The following is a 20,443-nucleotide window of genomic DNA, read 5'->3' on the forward strand; positions in this document are numbered from 1 at the left end:
GAGATGGATTGTTTAAGTTTAGACTTTGGAGTTAGAGATATTAATATTTGTTTACTTGTATTTGAATATTAGCCTAGGTTGGTTTGGGAAGTCCGGGGGGTGGGGGGATGGGTTATAACATTGTGTAATATCTGTGATGTATTTCTTTTTTTTTTATGATAAAAACAATAAAATTTTATATTGAAAAAAAAAAAAAAAATTGGTGTTGAAGGAAAAGTCTTCATCATGGTTCAGTCCAAGCCAGGAATAAACAACATGGCGACTGGTTTAGAAAGAAGGTTGCAGTTTATTGAAGAGGAGAGCCCGACAGGAAGATGGCTCTGGAAGAAAAGAGAGTGAGCACATGTAGGGAGTGGGTTTTTATACCCTCTGGAGCCTTTTGTTTGGAGTTGTTCCTGTGGCATGAACTTTGACTGAGTCTGAGTGTGCCTTTCTGGTATTCTGATGGTGGTGGGTTAATCCTATTATGTCCCAAAGGTCATATCCTGCTTCCCTGGGGCTGTGGCTGATGGCTCTTAGATTTTTGGTGTGAGGGATTGTTGATTCTAGGTATCTTTCTTCCTAATCCCAGTTTCCTGACTCCAGTCTTTCTGACAAGATTATCACATCTGCATTTCTGCAGACTTGATTTCTATTTGGGACAGAGAGACTTGGGGAGGAATTGGTTTCTCCCTTTAAAATCCTTTAGGGAAATATATTCTGCCTTTTAAATATTTCCAAGAATATTTCCTTCTCTGGGGGGGGGGGGGGGCTGACTTCCCACAATGGTGTTCTTCTTTCTGATTTATGATTGAAAAAGAATGAAGTGTTTGAATTTAAGATGCTTGCAAAGTGTGATACAAAATATATTTGAAAGCCAGCTGAGGTTAAAACTGACTTAGAAATGTAGAGAAAAGAATTCATTCTATTCTATTTTGTGTGATGTGACTTACTTTACAACTTTTTGAGTTACTGATAAAGTAGAAACATGTGATATCAAATGTTATATTACTGTCAAACCACTCCCTCAACTCCCCAACTGATACTTGTAGGGCAATTAAGATGAAATGTTTTGCTGGGCCCAGCACTTTTGTCAAAGCCTGAATTGTGATAGAAAAGAAGAAATGAAAAGTTATGTGGAGTTATTTAATGCTGTGCAAAAATATGTGATTATTATGAAACAAAATGATGAGGACATTTGGGGTTTTTCCTTCAGCTGAAGTTGCAAGAGAACTGGAAGCTGTTTTTATCCACAAATCCTTGTAGGCTCTCTGACATTCTGCACTAACCAGATTAAAGTTGAGCTATAAGAAATAGTTGGGTTACTGCTGGTGTATTGCACCCCCTGCTGGCACTTGAATCACTAGATTCCATTATCAGGCTTGCTATAGAGTCTTAGGGATTTCACTTAGTCCAAGGCAACTCATGAGTTAAACCTGTTCGAAGTCTTTGATAATTTCATGCATGCTGATAGGTATACATTAAACATTTTTTTGTCTCAGTAGTTGTGATTGGTAGTGGAAAACATTAACATCAATCTAGATCACTCTCTGGTTGCCTTCTTCCTCGCTTGAGATACCTTCTCCATGAGAAACCAGAGTCTATTTCATTGATTCACGCCAGGCACTTGACAGATCTGAGAGATCTTAGATAGATGGGGCTCCACAGGAAATCTTGAGTATCTGATGCCTTGGTTATTGCCTGGAATGAGTGGGTGGTTGGGCCCTTGGATGGCATAATCTCTGTGCAATGTGTAATTTTGCCTAAGTATGGGGCACTTGTTTAAGGAGGAATTTCAGGAAATGCCAGAAGCGACTCTGGTAGTGCTGTTGGAGGAAGACCTGGAGTGTATGATGAAGGCAACAAAATATCAGTATTTCTCTGCCTGACTATTTTATCATGCTTGACAATGACTGTCAAGGAGCCCTATTTAAGTTAACTTGCCTCTACTAGTTAGGACACAGGAGTATGTGCAGAGCTGCTATGAGGAATAATTTGGTTGTTTAGCAGAAAAAGTTACTCAGACATGTGTCAATTGGGATCTAGATTTCTACTAGAAAGATTCAGCCTAGGTTTCAGCTCTAGGATTCAGCTCTATTTTTGATGGTTTAATTGGGGATTAGTTTGAGTTGGTGACTCTTGAGCAAGTGCATAGGATTCTATGACCTTTTGGATCAGAGACCTATTTTTTTGGATACAGGAATTCTTGGTTCATTAAGAAAGCTGAAAAGAGGATCTATAGTTGGGTCCATGTTCTTGTATTGGTCTCCTTGAGGATCCCTGGCCAGGAAAGAAGTAGTGATGTATCCTATCCTCAAGAGGTGTCCCTGGACACAATGATTTTAGACAACTACTATACTGTTTCCAATTTTAACTTTTTAGGATTTGCACAACTCCATCCAAGTTATACTCCTTTCTAGACAAGGAAGCCCTACAGACAATCACTCATGCTCTTGTGACTTCATATCTGGATTGCAATGTGATCTTCATGGGACTGCCCCTAAGTGGAAACTTCATTTGGTTTGGAATGCAGTCATGTGGACAGTGGTGGATTTGTCATATACCTATATGACTGTTTCAAAAATTGCACAGGCTACCAGTATGTTTCCAGATGCCATTCAAGATGCTGGTTATGACCTATAAAGCTCTACTATAGGAACAGTTATTTGAGAAATCACTTACTTCCTGTGGTTTCTGCCTGGTTGGTATAAGCCAGCAGAGTGGGTCTACTCTGGGCCCTTCAATTAAACAGTGTTATATATAATTATCCAGGAAACATATTTTCTCTGTTGTGGCACTTACTCTCTGGAATGAGGTTCCCACTAATTGGGTATGTCTAGTTTAATGAAGAGAAGGACAAGGGGGGACACGATAGCAGTGTTCCAATATCTCAGGGGCTGCCACAGAGAAGAGGGAGTCAAGCTATTTTCCAAAGCGCCTGAAGCCAGGACAAGAAGCAACGGATGGAAACTAATCAAGGAGAGAAGCAACCTAGAACTAAGGAGAAACTTCCTGACAGTTAGAACAATTAACCAGTGGAACAACCTGCCTCCAGAAGCCATGAATGCTCCAACACTGGACGTTTTTAAGAAGAAACTGGACAGCCATTTGTGCCTGAGCAGGGGGTTGGACTTGATGACCTCCAAGGTCCCTTCCAACTTTATTATTATTATTATTATTATTATTATTATTATTATTATTATTATTATTATTATTATTATTATTATCATTATCATTATCATTATCATTATCATTATCATTATCATTATCATCATCATCATCATCATCATCATCATCATCATCATCATCTGTATGGATCCCATCTTGATGGTATTTAGAAGGGACTAAAAGATCCGATTGTTCTCATAGGACTAGGATGCATGGAGCCCCTTGTTGGCGATGGTTTTCTTATTTTTTTTAGGTTGCCTGTCCATACTTTCATCTTGTTCAGCATTTATTATGTCTTGCATTTGTTAATTTTGTTTTGCCATATTATGCCCAGAATTGGCCTTGAGTCAAGTATCACCAACATCAAACAAATAACATAAATAACAACATAATTAAGCACCCACTTATAAACTTGACAACAAAACACATTGTAGTTTCTCTGTTGTGATTGTTCTCTTCCAACTTCCTTCCTTGTCTACATTTTTTTGTTTTGATGCAGTGTGAGAGGATAAACAAGTAGATTTCAATTAATGCAAGAAATAGAAAGTGATTTAGCATAGCATGAGGCAAAATATATAATTTCACTCTTTACCCTACACCTAAATCAGGGACTTGACATCAGTTATTGCTATTTTGGAGTGTCTAAAAAGAAAAGAAAAGAAAACAATAGTAGACCTCTGTGGTCATATTTATTTTCCATATATTGATTGGCATAAAATATTTGCCGCAGTGCCTCCAGAAGCAACAAAGCTAATCTTTAAGTTGCTAACAAGAGGCAAATGAAAACAGGAGTCATGTGCGTCCCCATGTAAACCTAATCATGACACAAATATGCCCTTGTGATGCTCAGTGTCCCACGAATTTATTATCTATGAATGAGATAAATTTAATCAATTCTTAAAGGTACTGATATTAAAGTGTTTTCCCATTGCAGCCATCAATTATTTTTTTCTATCAAGCCTTACTTGATTGGAAAGTTAATTTAGCACTGTTGGCAGTGAATTTTTCATTTGATAATTTATGACAAATCTGTCATAATAGTGGAATTAAAAGACTTTTTTTACTTTCTTAGACAAAAGTTAAAACAATAAATTAAACATTTTTATGGGACATGTAAAAATTTTAAATCTGTTACATTTTGGCCTATTTGGAGGCAAAATCAGTTGCAGATGAGATCAGAAAAATGTTTATTGCCAATTCCAAGAAGATGTGAGCACATTTCCTTTGCTTCTGATCCCAAGTCAGCCCTATCTCATGCCATTCTTCTTTTGCTGCACTTCTTGTTGCACTGCCATATTTGGTGACTGTCTTTCCCACAATGTAAGGAAGGAGAGCAGCCATATAAGATCAGAACAGTACCTATTTATGCTCCCAAAGATGGCTGCTGCATGGTAAGAACTTTTCTTTTTCCTTACGGATGATCTGCTGATTTTACTGCCAATGCTGGTTCTCTGGCAGCGCTGGATTTGAATGACAGCACTAAGAATGACCAAAGACGATTTTTAGATGACCGTGGATCCAGTTGGAAAGGGGAGTCTTGAACATTCCAGTTCTCTCTGCAAGTGATTGAAAAGTCGCTGGGCATATACATATTTCTGTCAGCAGTTTCATTTTCTTAAGCAATGCTTGGGATCTTGGCTGTCACTTTTTGAATTTATTGTTTTGTTTTTGGACTGTGAAGAACTTTCATTTGATTTATTTCAACATTAGGCTCTCATCAAAAGATTTCTGTAGTTTTTGAATTTGCAAAATATTTGGAATTTATCTTTTTTGAATTTTTCTTTTTACTTTTGATTGAAATATACAGAAACATTTAGAAAACATCCCTTTAGTTTCCCTCTGCTTCAGTGTTCTTTGCTCCCTGATCAAATTTCACAGACTCAGAAATGCTTGAACAGTGGCTGAAACCTAAGAAAAGACGATTGGGTAGTATGCAGCTTCTAACTGAACATCTCTCTCTAAAAAAAACTTTATCCAGACCAAAGACATATTCTCACAGTTGGGGAACTAACTGAGTTCATTCCATCTGTTTTTCTGAAGTTGAAGCCTGCCTATCCCTTACAATATTAGGACTCTGATTGAATGGAGAAAAGACAAATTTCTTTTTCCTATGAAGATTGAGGGAGACTGGATGGATTTATTACACCTAAATAGAAACCACTTCTATTTGGACTTTGATGGGAAGATAGACTTATTATAGAGACTGAATCTATTTAATTAGATACCAAATGGATAAGAGATGGCATTAAGAAAAAAAATGTATATTTCATCCAGGATGAACTATTTTTAATTTTTGGGATGATTTGAAATAAATAATGCTGTGGTAAACTTTCTAATAGTGGATTACAATAAGAGTTTATTAACAGAGAGTTTTGAAACTTTAAATTTGTTTTGTTTTAGTATTCTTCTTCTTCCTGTTAACTATTTTTTCACTAATATAGTATATAGAAGACATCAATAACTTGTAAATAGACATATTAGTTTAAAAATTGGGGGGAACATATGGGAACCAATGTCATAGTAATGTATTAATCAGCATTCAATTAGGAGGGATAATATGTGCATATGTGTTGGGGGTTTTTTGATGCACTAGTTTTCTTTTTTAATGTCTTGATTTTTTGTGTGTGGGGGGGTTGTATTTTTTGTCCTTTCTGTGGATTTTTTGGAGTTTTGTATTTCAACCTTGTCTTGAATAAAATAAAAATAAACAGAAAAAAAAGACCAGAATTGTGCCATTTGTCTCATGACTCACATTTCAAGCAGGGTATGGATCAGCAATAACAATATTAAATTTCAGAACTAGCATAGTCAGGACAACCATTTGTCTGAAATGATATAGGGTTTCCTGCCTGAGCAGGGTGTTTGACTAGAAGACCTCCAAGGTCCCTTCCAATTCTGTTGTTGTTGTTATTATTATTGTTGTTGTTGTTGTTTCCTGGTGACTCAACAATAGGTACATAGCATCTTTACTAATCAATGGAGAAAGTTTCCTTGTAGGTATTAAATTATAAAATTTTGTAATGGAAGCAAATTTGTTGTTCAGGGTTTTTTTATTTGGATCAGTGCATATTCAGAGATATCTTACTTACACACATTTAATAAAAGCTTTGTCTGTAGCATACATTAGGAATGTCATGGACACAGAAATGTCTCTTGGCATGCTTCATTATAAAAACAAGTTATTTCTTAAATATACAGCTGTATTTTGAAATGTATCCTACCAAATTTATTGTTTTAATTTTTTTCTAAAAAAATAGATTTTTTAATACCACAATATTTTTTCAGTCAGAATTGTCATAAATTATCAATGAAAGATTCATTGCCAATAGTGCCAAATTAACTTTCCCATCAACAATTCTCTTTTGCAACATTGACTCTATTGTTTTTTTTTTTCAAAGTGCTTTTCTTTGGAGGTGCTTTTTGCTTGTTCGTTTAATTTTTCTTGCCACATTTCTTTTCATATGGCTTTTAAAGTTATATCATATCCTTATAGCCTCTTTCCTCTGTATCAGTCCACCACTTGTTTTGTTTTATTTTGTAATTCTGATTCTTATTTACTTATATCATTTCTGGTTGGTCTTTCATTTTATATTCATCAAATTTATTTGAAGAATTAGTCTTTGGGAACAGTCCCACTATTTATTGCTCATGTTATCCATTTGATACTTTTCATTTTCCTCCTTAGTAAGGCAATTTATTTTGATACTTCTAAGTGTTTGAGGTGAAAAAAATAGAAATAATTTACTTGGGTTTCAACAAAAAAACAGACTTTCAAAGCTTCTTAATTCACAGCACTGTCAAAACAAAAAGTGCCAGGTTTTTGTTTGTGGGATTTTTTTGTTTTTGTTTTTTGTTTTGATAAATTGATACTTTGTTACAATGACACGAAGAGTTGACTATGATGGCTGAACACTCTGGGAATAATAATCCCAAACTATCTGGATGGCAGATTGGAGAATACTGGTTTCACTGATTTCTGGTTTGCTATGTCAGTTGTGGCTTACATTTCGTGGTAATGTTTCTATTAAAACTGTTCTATTAAAGTGTTTCTATTAAGCTGTTTTCAGTTTCCAAAATGAGCATTTTCAGTACTTGGCAGAGCCATTTTACTTAAATAGCTAAGGAACAAATTAGATACACAATCATATTCATTTCCTTACAGAACAAAATTCTGTACGTACACACAGCCCAGTTTATATCAACAATGGAGGCTATAAAATGCTCTCTATTTAATATCTCCTCAAATAATCATACAGTGGCTTATTACCCTTTCATTTGTCCTGGAGTAGTATGGGTTTTTTTTAACCCAAGAAGAGTAATCTTATTTCTTTCTTCTGTGCAGGCTGGCATGGCCTTGACTTATGACCCTGCAGCTACTATACAGAATGGGTGAGTAACATACATTTTACTGTTTTTAATGGCATCGTGATATTTTCTAAAGCAGTTTAAATTGTTAATACAATTTCAAAGCAAGTCAACCACAGCAGTATTATTTGAGACAACTTAAAAACGTGTTAAGCAGGAAAAATCATTTTCCCTCATTTATTTCTAGACTATTAGTTATGAATTGGGAATGATTGAATTGAATTTTAAAAAGATTTGCTTCAGTTTTCTATTCCCTGATGCTAAATTATTGACATTGGCCAAGTCATTCAGGGAGGCAGGCTATGAATAGCAGGTAAGTATGTTTTAAAGAATCTTGAATATTCAGGCAAGAATTACCATTCATTTATTCATCATGTATGTATGGCATTTATATCTCACAGTGGAATAGTCATTTTGTTCCTACAACAAGCACTCTTATAGGTAAGCAGAACTGAGAACAGATTGAATGAGTCAATATAACTTGTGAAATCCATAGTTAGGTCTTAAATATGAATCTCCCTGTTCAAAGATCAACTCAACCATTAGATCAGAGAATAGCTACCAGATTTTTATGGAATAATGTGAATACCAAAAGATACTAGATATTACCAAAATTAGATATTTTGTTTGTTTAGTTATTTGTTGTAATTTCAGACAGATGCCATGCTTGACAGTGTTTTGGAATCAGAAATGGAGGCAAGTTATTCCAGCATGGCTCACCTAGCACATTACACAAGATTATTTTGCTTCTCTGCTTCTTATGTTTTTCAAGTTCTAAGGACATAGTCTTTGTGTAGATCCAATAAATCAAGACCTCCATATAATTATGGAGGACTTTCTAAAATGCAATTCTAAAAAGGCTTTATATTTACTTTTCAGTTGTAATAAAGCCAAAGTTGAAGAGGGTATAAGAAAACCTCCAATATTTCTAAAATAAGCAAAAGTATCAGTTGCATCCACCTTTACCCTGCAAGCCACTAAAAAGTGAGCAACATCTGACAACATTCGGAGCAGCTAATTCCCATGTAAGAAGATACAAGATTGTACTCTAATTTCAGAAAATTAAAAATGATCTTGCTTCAAAAGTAATGCAGAAACCAGTTCAATCAATCACAATAAAGATAGAAGGAACCTTGGAGGTCTTCTAGTCTAACCCCCTGCTCAAGCAGGAGACCCTATACAATTTGAGAGAAGTGGCTGTCCAGTCTTTTCTCCAAATCCAAAAATTCCTCCAATTCCTTTCTTCTTATGGGTGCAAAACAATCCATTAATTTTCCCCTATAGAATGTTTAGATAAACTACTGTTTGTGCAATGCAATTGTGGCTGGGCTTAGTTATGACTTTAAATAGACACATTTATCTGTTGGAGGTGATACCTGGAATTCCTTCCCATTAATTAGGACTCCTGGGAACCTCTCTTCTGGGATCAACTGTTCTATTCCTAAGAATGCTATATGGTTTTTTTGGGGAAGGATGTTTTTCAGCTGTCCCAGCCTGATGTTGGAATTAGTTGAAATGACAAAATTGACATTTTTCATCAGGGACAAGACAACAAATACTTTTATTAAAGACCAAAAAATGTTTTATGAATTTTTTTTGCTAAAAATGAAAACAATATCATTTGTGATTTATGGATTTGTTGATTAAAAAGGGTTGAACAATGGGAGGAAGAAAAATATGATGTAATTTTAAAGAGGGAATTGTGAAAAATTGCTTGCCAGCTGCTACATAGGAAATTAAGAGTCACTTTTTTTACATTCTCTTGTTTCTATTTGCTTTTTCTTCCTCATAATTTTCTCACTTTTTCACTTTACTTTTTCTTTTATTGAATTTTACTTTATATTTTATATCTGAGAAAAACCTCTAATAAAATTATTATTAAAAAGAAAAGTGAAGAAAAAGTAAAATACAAATAAATGATCATGACAAATGATGCCATGGAGTAATAATTTTCTGGTATAGTATAGTTAGCTGTAAATGACTGAATGAATTCCATCTTTTTAACAGACAAAAATTACTATTAAACTCTAAACGTAGGAATGACAATACAGTCTAAATCACCAAGTAAAATATAGACTATAATAAATTCAATCCATAATAATAAAAATCTTGATAATCTGCAAAATTGAAATATCAACTTGATACATAAAGAAATGAAAAATATGGATCTGTTATCAGTTCTTGTATTAGATTGTAATCCAGGATTGGTTTTCTGTTTAAATTGAATTCTATGCTAGTATTGCAGTTAATGAGATATATTCCTACAATTTAATTAGTCATTCTTCCACTGACAAGATCAATGTTTCCAATAAAAAGCATATAATATCCTTGCAGCAGTTAGCATGAAAACAGTTAATATCAGTATACTTTATAGGAATATGTGGTTTGATAACGCTTAATAAAATTATGGTAGGCTGAAATGCGATTTCAGTTTTAAGATTATTTTCATTCTAGTAAACTTCATTTTTCAGAAATATTGAGCTTTATAGCATTACGACCATATATGGAAAAAACCCAATCAGTTATCTAAAGTGTTTTAGAAAATGTATTATTAATTCTAGCAATCAAAACTGTAGCAGTGTACAAGTTCATATTGTTACATCTCTGTCATTGCTTTCAAATCCTGCATCCTTTCAATTTTTGTCTTCTTTGGATTTTTAATCATGCTTTAACAATTTTTAAACGAGACCCAGAAAATGTACTGAATGTTGCACTCTTAACATGTTCAAATTCAAACAGTATTTTTCAGTATCTCCCTATTGCTGCAATTCTATAATATGGTTTACTTCAGTTTACTATAATACTTTTTTGAAAATGCTAAGAGCAAAATGGTTTCCTGAATGAGCTCTGGTGTCTGAGTTCATAAACCATCTTAAATCCCCAAAGTAATTGCAGGACTGGCTACTTTATGGTCCAGTAAGCACTTCTAATAAAGTGGAATCATTCCTTTGGCAGAAGAGACTAACAGAGATCCTGGCCTTAGGATATGAGAGATAAGTATGGGACTGGGCAAGGGGAAGTGAATATGATAAACCTCCAGGTAATTTCTTCTTGAAATATACCATGCTATCTACCATAGCAAAATGTCCATATTTTCTTTTCAGGTTTTTTTTTTTTTGCATAGCGATTAATGTTTTCAGAGTATAATTTTAATGAAACTACCATGTATATAAATGGCAAGGAGAAACCTAGGAATTTTCCTTCCATGTTTGTTTGTTTGCAGATATCTTTTACATCCTGTGCCCATTTCCTTAAAACAAACTAGGGGTTTAGAAGAACTGATATTAATTCCCTACCTCTACTAGTACTGTGTGCTGCAGCTACAAAAAAGCCAACACTGTTAATGCCAGGCTGCATTAACAGAGGGATAGAATCAGGATCACGTGAAGTGTTAATACCACTTTACAATGCCTTGGTAAGGCCACACTTGGAATACTGCAGCCAATTTTGGTCACCACGATATAAAAAAGATGTTGAGACTCTAGAAAAAGTAAAGAGAAGACCAACAAAGATGATTAGGGGACCGGAGGCTAAAACATATAAGGAACAGTTGTTGGAATTGGGTATGATTGATTTAATAAAAAGAAGGACTATCTCAGGGGTTGCCACAAAGAAGAGGGTGTCAAGCTATTCTCCAAAGCACCTGAAGGCAGAACAAGAAGCAATGGATGGAAACTAACCAAAGAGAGAAACAACCTAGAACTAAGGAGAAATTTCCTGACAGAACAAATAATCAATGGAAGTTGTAGATGTTTCAACACTGTCAATTTTAAAGAAGAGATTGGACAACCATTTGTCTGAAATGTTATAGGGTTTCCTGCCTGAGCAGGGGGTTGGACTAGAAGACCTCCCAGGTCTCTTCCAACTCGTTGTTGTTGTTGTTGTTGTTGTTGTTGTTGTTCTTCTTCTTCTTCTTCTTCTTCTTCTTCTTCTTCTTCTTCTTCTTCTTCTTCCTACTACTACTACTACTACTACTACTACTACTACTACTACCACTACCACCACTACTACTACTACTAGCTTTTTGTCTGTGTTCACAAAACATACTTTATTTTAGCCTGGTATATTTATACTTCCTGTAACAAGGCATTCTGCCAAACCAGATGACTGGGTTAAATAAGGAAGCCTGGCATTTAATGATTAATAAATGCACGGCTACTTTCTCAGTTGAAATTAGTATTGAAGCCCTATTCACAACTTTAATTCAGGAACTTTCAATGCTGTATGGACTACATATGGCAGTCTAGTTTGGAGATAGAAAAATTATTTTATGTATTAAATTAATTGAATTTAGTTTCTAGCTCATTTTTATTATCCTGATTCTGTCTACTTTTCCATTTGCTCTATTCCATTTTGTTACTCTTTACCACATGCAGGGGTTTTTTTGGTAAACATTTTTATTAATTTTCTAATTTTACAATGATAAATACTTAATAAGCAACGTGTTGTCTAGGTCCATTGGTAATTCAGAGGTACATATTAATTTTCTCAGTCTAGTTCCAATACTATAATATCTTTTCTAGCCAAAACATATCTCAATTGCATTTGCACTTAAAATCTATTTGTTCAATCAGTATCCTGTTTTTCCCGCTTTTTAAAAAAATGTTTTAATTTCCCATCAATGTTCAAAATATCTGTATCACATAATTTTCTCATAATATATTATATTTAGTTAACCAAAAACTTCCCTTATTCAAACACTTTTAGAATTTTCATATTTCCCATCTCATAACAAAATATAATATTCTAGTTAGAAATCCTAATCTAATAATAATACTTTTATTTCTAACAGTTATCTATTTTCTTAACCATATTCAAACATCTGTTTAATAATATAATATCTCTATCACTTATAGTTTTCTCATAGTAAATTATATTTGGATAACCAAAAGTTTCCCGTATTCAGACCCTCTTGGCATTTTCATATTTCCCTTCACACACCAAAATATAGTATTATAGTTGCATATCCTATCTTTCTAGTTATAGTAATACTTTTATTTCTAACAATTATCTATTCTCTTAACCATGTTCAAATATCTATTTAATAATATAATGTCCCATCTAATGGGTTAAAACTTCTATTTTCTTCAGTCTTACTCTGGCTTTCTTCCTTTGTCAACTAACTTTCCAAGACAATGCATTTGAGTCCTCAAGTAGTTCTTCCCCTATTTTTGTGTATATTGTTTGAGGTAAGAAAGGCAATTTGATTAAAGTATTTTTGGAAGAACCCTCAGCCCATTTATTTTCATTAAACAGCCTCCCTCCTTCTCTAATTTTCCACAGTTCTCCTGATAGTTTTATCTTCCATTCAATCAGCTCTTCTTCCTTATCCTCAAATGTGTTCTGCGATCTTGAAAAGTAAGATATCTTTTCCATTTCCAGTATTATCGCTGTATCTTCTAATTCTCCGTTTGTCTGAGTCTGTCTGTTAATTCCTTCCTTTAGGTCCTCCATCTTTGGATCTGCTTCCTCTAATTTTCCTTCTATTTTCTGGGTTACTGATTCCTTCTTTGTAGTCATTTTCTGAATTTGTAAGTTTAGATTAGAAAGTTGTTCTTTTATCTCCTTTGCTTTATTTTTAGTCTCATCATGAACTAAGACAATTGTCTCTTGTATTGATTTTAACATAGAAAGAATTTCTTTCTGAGATTCATCAACATTTTCTTTTGGAATGTGAAGCTGGGGTTTTTGGAGACAAATGTTAGAGATGGATTTTTACCATTTAAGACTAAGTGCAGAACATCCATTTTGTTTTTGTATGTAGTCTTTATAGTCCAATCTATTTTGAGATTTAAAAAGTTTCAGTCAATTGTCATTTGAACTCCAAATTATTCAGCCAGCCTATCTGTCCGTCCTTAGGCCTCCCCTGAACAAATATAAACAATGTCCAGATTTTTCTGTCCAATGAAAAACATATCCTTTCTGTCCAGTGAGAAAAAATTAAAAGTTATTCATCAATCAAAAGTTTATAGTCCAAAGTGTTCATCATCTCGATCAGTAATGCCTGTTTCTTCTACAGGGGAGTAGTTCCACAACACAGCTCTAAAAGTCAGTATTTATATTCATAATCCAAGCAGACCAATTTCAAACTAGTTTATTGTCTCTGCCATGCAGATAAGCAGCCCAAGAGTTTTTTTTTCCTTCTCCAACTGCAGTCTTCAAAAGTGGAAGTTTCCAAGGACATCTAAGGTCTTATCTGAATCTGGGCTTCGGGCCAAATTTCTTTTAAGCATAATAAATTGTAGTGCCGTGGTTCACCACTAGATGTCATTAATGCCTTTTTCTAACTTTCTAACTTCTTAGCCGTAATCTAACATCAATATAAACAAGTATTTTAAATTATGGTTTAAAACATGGATAACCAAGTGAATATTTGTTTCTGAAAAGACTGCTGCTTTAAAAATTGGAAAATCATTTTGCAAGATGAGCCAAGTCTTTAGGGTTAGCGTTAGGGTCTGATTGTCTGCTTTTGATTTGGAAAGTTCTGTATCAGATGGAGTTGTGAAAGAGAGATGCAAGATATTTAAAGAACAGAAAAAATGCACAAGATATATGAACATGGTAAAAGCAAGGATGGTTTACAAGGAAGAAAGGTATGAGTAATGGTAGCGTACATTTGATTTAGTCAGTTTACTTCATCCTTTCTTCCCTCTTTTGACCATAGTCATGTACATTAATAATTAAAGACAATGTATTAGAAAAAAAATACATGTTTAATGTCTGTTTCATATAACTTCAATGATAAATAAGCTCAATCACAGATCTTTCTGTTTTGCTGTTAGTTGCTGTTCAACAATAAATTTCCAAAGTCCTGAATACAAATGGAATAGTAAGTCTGATGGCAGATGGGAAGCAATTAGTGTTGCTGTTAATTTATCATTCTCTATGGCCTTTGCTATTAATTGGCTGTAAAAGATCACATTGCCAGTAAAGGGAGGGAAGTAATCTTTCATTGATTAATCCCATCTTCTATTGATAAATGTTTACTGTACCTAATCTGCATTGCCATAGAAACCTCATTAGAAGGGAAAACACACACACACACACACACACACACACACACACACACACACACACACACACAGAATCAAGGGGTAGGGGTGGGGAAAGCCTGAAATTCATTTTGATTCAGCTCTTTGGAGTTCAGGAATTTTCTAGGGTAGGATTTTGGTATACTTTGAAATAGGTGAAGATACCAGGAAATTCATGATAATGGTTGCAATATGCTTAGTCAGGCATTTAGGAAGCAGTCATCTTTGATATTTTCTACATTGCCTCTAGATTTTTCGAGGCCTCTGTGTTAGTAAAATTGCATTTGAGGAGAACTTGGATCCTGGTGACATATAGAGACATATCATATTCATGTAGTATCCTTGGCATGATAAGAAATTGGTCGCAAGTCAACTGTCTAATCTAGTTTATAGTCCTAGAATTCCCAGATGTGCTTTGTCCATATCAAAGTACTAATTGCTTAGCTTTTCAGATCTGCCAAAGCTGGCTAGATGCCAAACCTGATCTAAACAGAGGAGGTTTCATGATTCCTCGGGCGGAAAATTTGATGTCCTGGGAATAAAACATTTCACTTTATAAAATGTTTATTATCTGCCTGTCTGCCTGCCTGCCTCTCTCCCTTTCCTTTTCCCTCTCCCTCTCCCTCTCCCCCCCCTCTCTCTCTCTCTCACACACACACTTTCTTCTATCTAATCTAATCTATCATCTATCTTTTTCTCATTGCTACATCATGAGCAGCTTTTTGCCTTCTCTTTCAAAAACAAAGGAAAAACAGAATCTTATCCTAAGCCATTATTTCATCCACTATGAAGATTCAGTCTTTGAAATCTTGAAATCAGTTCAAATGACATGAGGAGAGGGGGGGGGGAAATCATTTATTTTTCTTCTTCATTAAACTTGTCCTGCATCTGGATAAAATAACTTTATCATGACTTTTAAAAAATCCACTATCAAGACTCTTGTGGCCTCATCTGTATAAAGGTATGTTATAGGACTTTTATTTGTAGGGTGTCCTTCCACATGTTCTGCTTTTCCCAGTACAAGGCCTACATACTATTTTGAAAGGATACACAATGTAATACACCGTGTAATCCCAAACCTGTCCCCAACCTGCTATGAATCAACCTCTACATGTAAATTATTTCTGTGCTACAAATTTTAAATAAGTTTAGTAAGGGAATCTGCCCTGCAGAGGATAATAGATCTTTTCTCTTTCGATGGTGTCAGCCATTCGATGGTGTCTGACCCTCGGCCACTCTATGGATCAGCACTCTCCATGCTCCTCTGTCTTGCACTGTCTCCTTCAGATCTGTCATGGTTATCCCGGTGTCATCTTTTACAGTGTCCAGCCAGTGGGTACTAGGGCAGTCCCTTCTCCTTTCCCCCCTAATCATTCCCAGCATGATTAACTTTTCAAATGAGTCAGCTCCCGTGACATGACCAAAGTATGACAGCCTCTGGTGATTTTGGCTTCAAGGGATATTTTTGTGTAATATTTGGTCTAAGACTCCTTTGTTATTTTTGCAGTTCATTGTATGCGCAATAGTCACCACCAGCATGCAGGTCAGAGGTGTCCTCCCTTCTCTTATCTGCCTTTTTCAGAGTCTAAATTTCACAGCAATAAGTAGCAATTGGAAATATTATTGCATTAACTAATCTGCATTTGATAGGGTTGCAGTCACCACTTTGGCCAATATTAGAGCCCAGGAAGATGAATTCCTTTATTGTTTCGATGGTCTCATCATCATCTGCACTCTGATCTCTGTATTTTTTGCAGTTATCACTATCTTTGTTTTCTTGTTGTTAAGATGCGGTCCAAATTTTTCACTTTCATCTTTGACTCCAGTTTCGTTGGTTTCTTGTATGTAATATGTTTTTGGACTACTTCAGTGACTATTGTTTTTATTCCTCCCACAGCTCATCTGTCATTCTGTGAAGTTGAACAGTTCAAATCTGTTCTTAACTTCAACTGCAGATTTCTGAATCATGGGTAGTCATTTGCAATACCTGAACTTTACCTTGGCAGCTAACAATTCATGGTCTGAGCCACAATCTGAATCTGGGAATATTTTCACAGTGAAGATGGAACTTTTCCATTTATTTTGCTATAATATGCAATCAGTTTGATTTTGATGTTATTCATTTCGTGAAATCAAAGTATATAGTTGCCACTTGGTTGTTCAAACCATGTGTTCATTATGCTTAGCTGTTGTTCATGGCAGAGCTGAATCAGGTGTTCTCCTACCTCATTCGTTCACCAAGGCCAGACTTGCCTGTGATCCCTGTTTCTTCCATTTCTCTCACTTTTGCATTCAAATCTCCAATAATATAGACAATGACTAACTTTGTGTTTGTTTCAGAGTATCCTGAATTGCACTGTAGCATTCTTTGATGTTCTCTACTAGTGAGTCCACAGTGGGAGTGTAAATTTGCAACATTTGTCATGTTGCAAGGTTTTTCATTGATTCATATTGCCATTATTCTATCAATGACAGTTCAGAAAATTTATATGGTTCATCCTACTTTTTATGCAGTATGAAATCCACTCCTCTTCTTCTGATGGTATCAGTGCCAAAGTAGTATATGATATGACATCAGTTGAAGAAGCCACAGCCAGTCCAATTAATTTCACTAATGACTAGTATATCAATGTTGAGCCTATTCATGTCATTCTTAACAATGTTCAGCTTTCCTAGGTTTAAGCCACTGACATTCCATGTTCCTAATTTGAAGATATTTGAACAGTGGAGAAAAGTCTTTTCACCAGGAGCTGTGTTAATGACTGGGAGGCCATTAGGATTTATTCCATCCTATTCCATCTGTGTCATTAATGCTCCTGGTACTATGATAGTTTCTTTGGTCTTCCTCTGTAGCTTTACTGGTACGTCCTAGCCAGGGACTCATTGCTCAGTACCATCTTTGAGTCAATCCATAAAATTTTGTGGCAGGGAAAACTGGAGTAGGTCACAGGTTTTTCTCCAGGCCAGAGCCGTATTGGACAGTATAATAGGATTGTATTATTCATCTCCCCACCACGAAGAGGGCAGTTGGGCTTTGGGGAGATCTTTTCTATTAGCTGTCTAATCCCAGAGAATGATCACTTCCAAAATTAAATACCTTTAGCAAAAGGGTAAAATATTTTGTTATCTTTTGTGCTATCAATACTAAGCATCAAAGAAGGCATTCTGATCCTGTATACTTCACTCGCCAGCTCTAATCACAGATGGAAATCTCACACTGCTTTATTGTTGAGACAAATCAAGGCTTGGAAGAGTGGTGAACTTTTCATTATGTTTACATAGTTTTCTACAGGTTACCATACTGGATAGAAATGCTTTAGTGCTACCATGTAAAAGCTTTGGGTATGCTGAAAATCTGATATAATCCTTTTGATAGTATGGACCTACCTATAAAGACAATCTCAATGGCAGTACTATAGTTCATATTATATATGATTATATCAACTTAGTTATGAGACTTGAATCACACATTTCTGTTGGTTTTCACAGGGACAGAGAGTTGATGACTTCAAGGAGAGTATCATCAGCTCTAAATCTCTTCTCCAAGTGCCCTAATCTTCCAAAAATAGGAAGCCTGAGGGAGAGGCAGCTGGAGATGCAGGTCTGTCGGGGTGCAGCAGAAGCCCCAGGAGCACCGGCAGGGCTCAAGCTAATTGGCATTTCTGGAAGCAGTGCCTAGCTGGAGGTGAACTGAAGAAAAGGGGGAGAAAAGAGGAGAGGATATAAAAGAAGGTGGTTTTGGCAGGAAAGGGAAAAAACCACAGGGAAAGAAAAGGGAACAGAGAAGAAGCTATGGAAGGAGAGCTAAGCAGGCAGGGAGGAAAAAGAGACAGGGAAGAAGAAACTGTTGCTGGAAGAAAAGGTTCCCTGGTTTGTTTTCTCCAACCAGGACAATGCAATCAGCACTGATGAAATGAAAAGTCGGGAGATGAGCATGTCGGAAAGGAGGTTGGTTTATTTTGGAAGCCAGTGGGTTCCTGGTCAACTGGCAGCTTGAATGAATTATCATGAGGATTTTTATACAGTTTTTACAGCATTTTGTAATTCAGAGGCTCGGTTTGTGTGCTTTGGTTATTGGAATATGTTAGTCTGTTTCACAAAGGCTAGCAATGAGTCCAAAGTGTTGCCTTCCGTAGGTTTAATCCCTTTAAACAAATGTAATTAGTTTTACTGCTTTATCTTTAGTCTGTCTATGGTTTTTAACAGGTTTTCCTTGTAGGTAAACAGGCTTAATTTAAGGTTATCACTTTTCCCAATTGCTGGAGCCTTTGAGGCTCCAGTTGCTACTAAGACACGCCTGAGGCAGCTTAAAGAAAAAAAAATGTAGTCAGTGTTTCTTTATTCTCAGAGGCTTTTGTGAGCCTTTCTTGCTTTGTGCTTGATTCCTGTGTCTTTAGGGATATAGTGAAGGGACTGTAGGGGGTGTATTCTTACTGCACTGTGGAAGGAGAGCTCAGAAGGCAGTGAGGAAGAAGAGGAAAGGGAGAGAGGAAGAAGGGCCTACCAGCCAGCTGTAAATGGTGCATATTAATAAATACGGGTAAATTCATCATACATTTGTCAGTGCAAAGGGAAAGTAATTCAGCAAAGGAACTGGCACTGAAGAAATTAAAACTGGTACTTTTTCCCTTTTTTCTACAGTTTGTAATATTTTATTAGATTATAGAATAAAATACAAAAGCAAATAATAGGACACAGTGGGGAGGAAAAAGGGGAAAAAAGTGAGGGGGAGAAGGGAAAAAGAACAGACTTCCTCTTTTGCAGTAGAAGGAAGCATTAATATTGAACTCAACTTTTTACTTTTCCATAATATTATAAAGTAGCCATTTCTATAACAACAAGTGAATCTAATCAGTAAAATCCAAAATCCCCCCTTTTTTTAGTCATCAAGTTTTTGACACTTTGCTAAGCACTGGTGGTACTAGAATATTGTCATGTCCTAAAAGTGGTACAATCTGTGAAAAGGTTGAAAAGCCCTGGGCTAGAAGACCTCCAATATCTCTTCCAACTCTGTTATTCTATTCTGTTCTGGGACCTCCTTAATAACTTGAATTGTAAAGTGAGGGGAAAATATGTACTTTAAGACTTGGAAGGTGCTATTAATGTAATTTTACAATTAAATGAGAGCTAGTACTTTTGGATGTGCTTATCTGGATTATCTTGCAATGCTGACATAAGCTGGGTGTCTGAAAACACATGGTTATACTCCTCAGTAAGTCTAATAGAAATATGAGAGATTTTAGAACCAGCAGAATGTTTATGTTGGCACAAGGAAGTGATGTTCATGGATTTCTTCCATTCTATTAAATCTTCTTGGAAAACTTCTCTGCAGTTTGCAGGATCCCTTCAGCTTATAATGGAAGATTTTGATAAAAAGAGAATGGGCAAAATTAACTATTAACACTTTTTTTCATCAAAGCATCATCAGTGGAATTTTTCTTAATGTTCCAGCTGGCCCAAAGACATTGGATTCAATTGTAATTGAATTGAAATATGGCAGTTTTAATATATAGCTGATACACATATTATCATAATTGTGCATCATTGATAATTGTTTATAATAGATTGGAAAAAAATATATGTGGATGTAATTTCTTTTTACCTTGAAGTGATTATTAGAGGAAGTGATACCGTATTTATTGGCGTATAACACGCACCGGCGTATAACACGCACCTTCATTTTAAGAGGGAAATTTCAAGAAAAAAAAAAGCGCCGGCTCGGGAGCGAAAGCAAAAGGGGAGGGGGAGTGGGGCTTCGTTCACACGCGGATCCCCATGCTCGTATTTATTTACCGTATTATGCCCCGGCTGGCTGCGGCCGGCGGCAGCAGAAACAGCAGCCTCCTTCCTCGGTTAGCTCCGATTCCCTCCCCCCGTGTCGCCTCTGAGCTGCAGGACTC

At 35.6% G+C, this 20,443-nt stretch overlaps 1 long non-coding RNA gene across 1 annotated transcript in view; it reads left to right on the top strand.

Annotated features, from left to right (window-relative positions):
* Positions 1-7,520: 7,520 nt before the first annotated feature.
* LOC107284377 overlaps positions 7,521-20,443 on the top strand; it is a 24,481-nt gene continuing 11,558 nt past the window's right edge. Inside the window, exon 1 of the long non-coding RNA XR_001548810.1 lies at positions 7,521-7,536. This is a non-coding gene — a long non-coding RNA (uncharacterized LOC107284377). The remainder of the gene's footprint in view (positions 7,537-20,443) is intronic.

Source organism: Protobothrops mucrosquamatus, unplaced genomic scaffold (genome assembly GCF_001527695.2).
Source record: "Protobothrops mucrosquamatus isolate PMUCROS unplaced genomic scaffold, P.Mucros_1.0 scaffold83, whole genome shotgun sequence".
NCBI lineage: Eukaryota > Metazoa > Chordata > Lepidosauria > Squamata > Viperidae > Protobothrops > Protobothrops mucrosquamatus.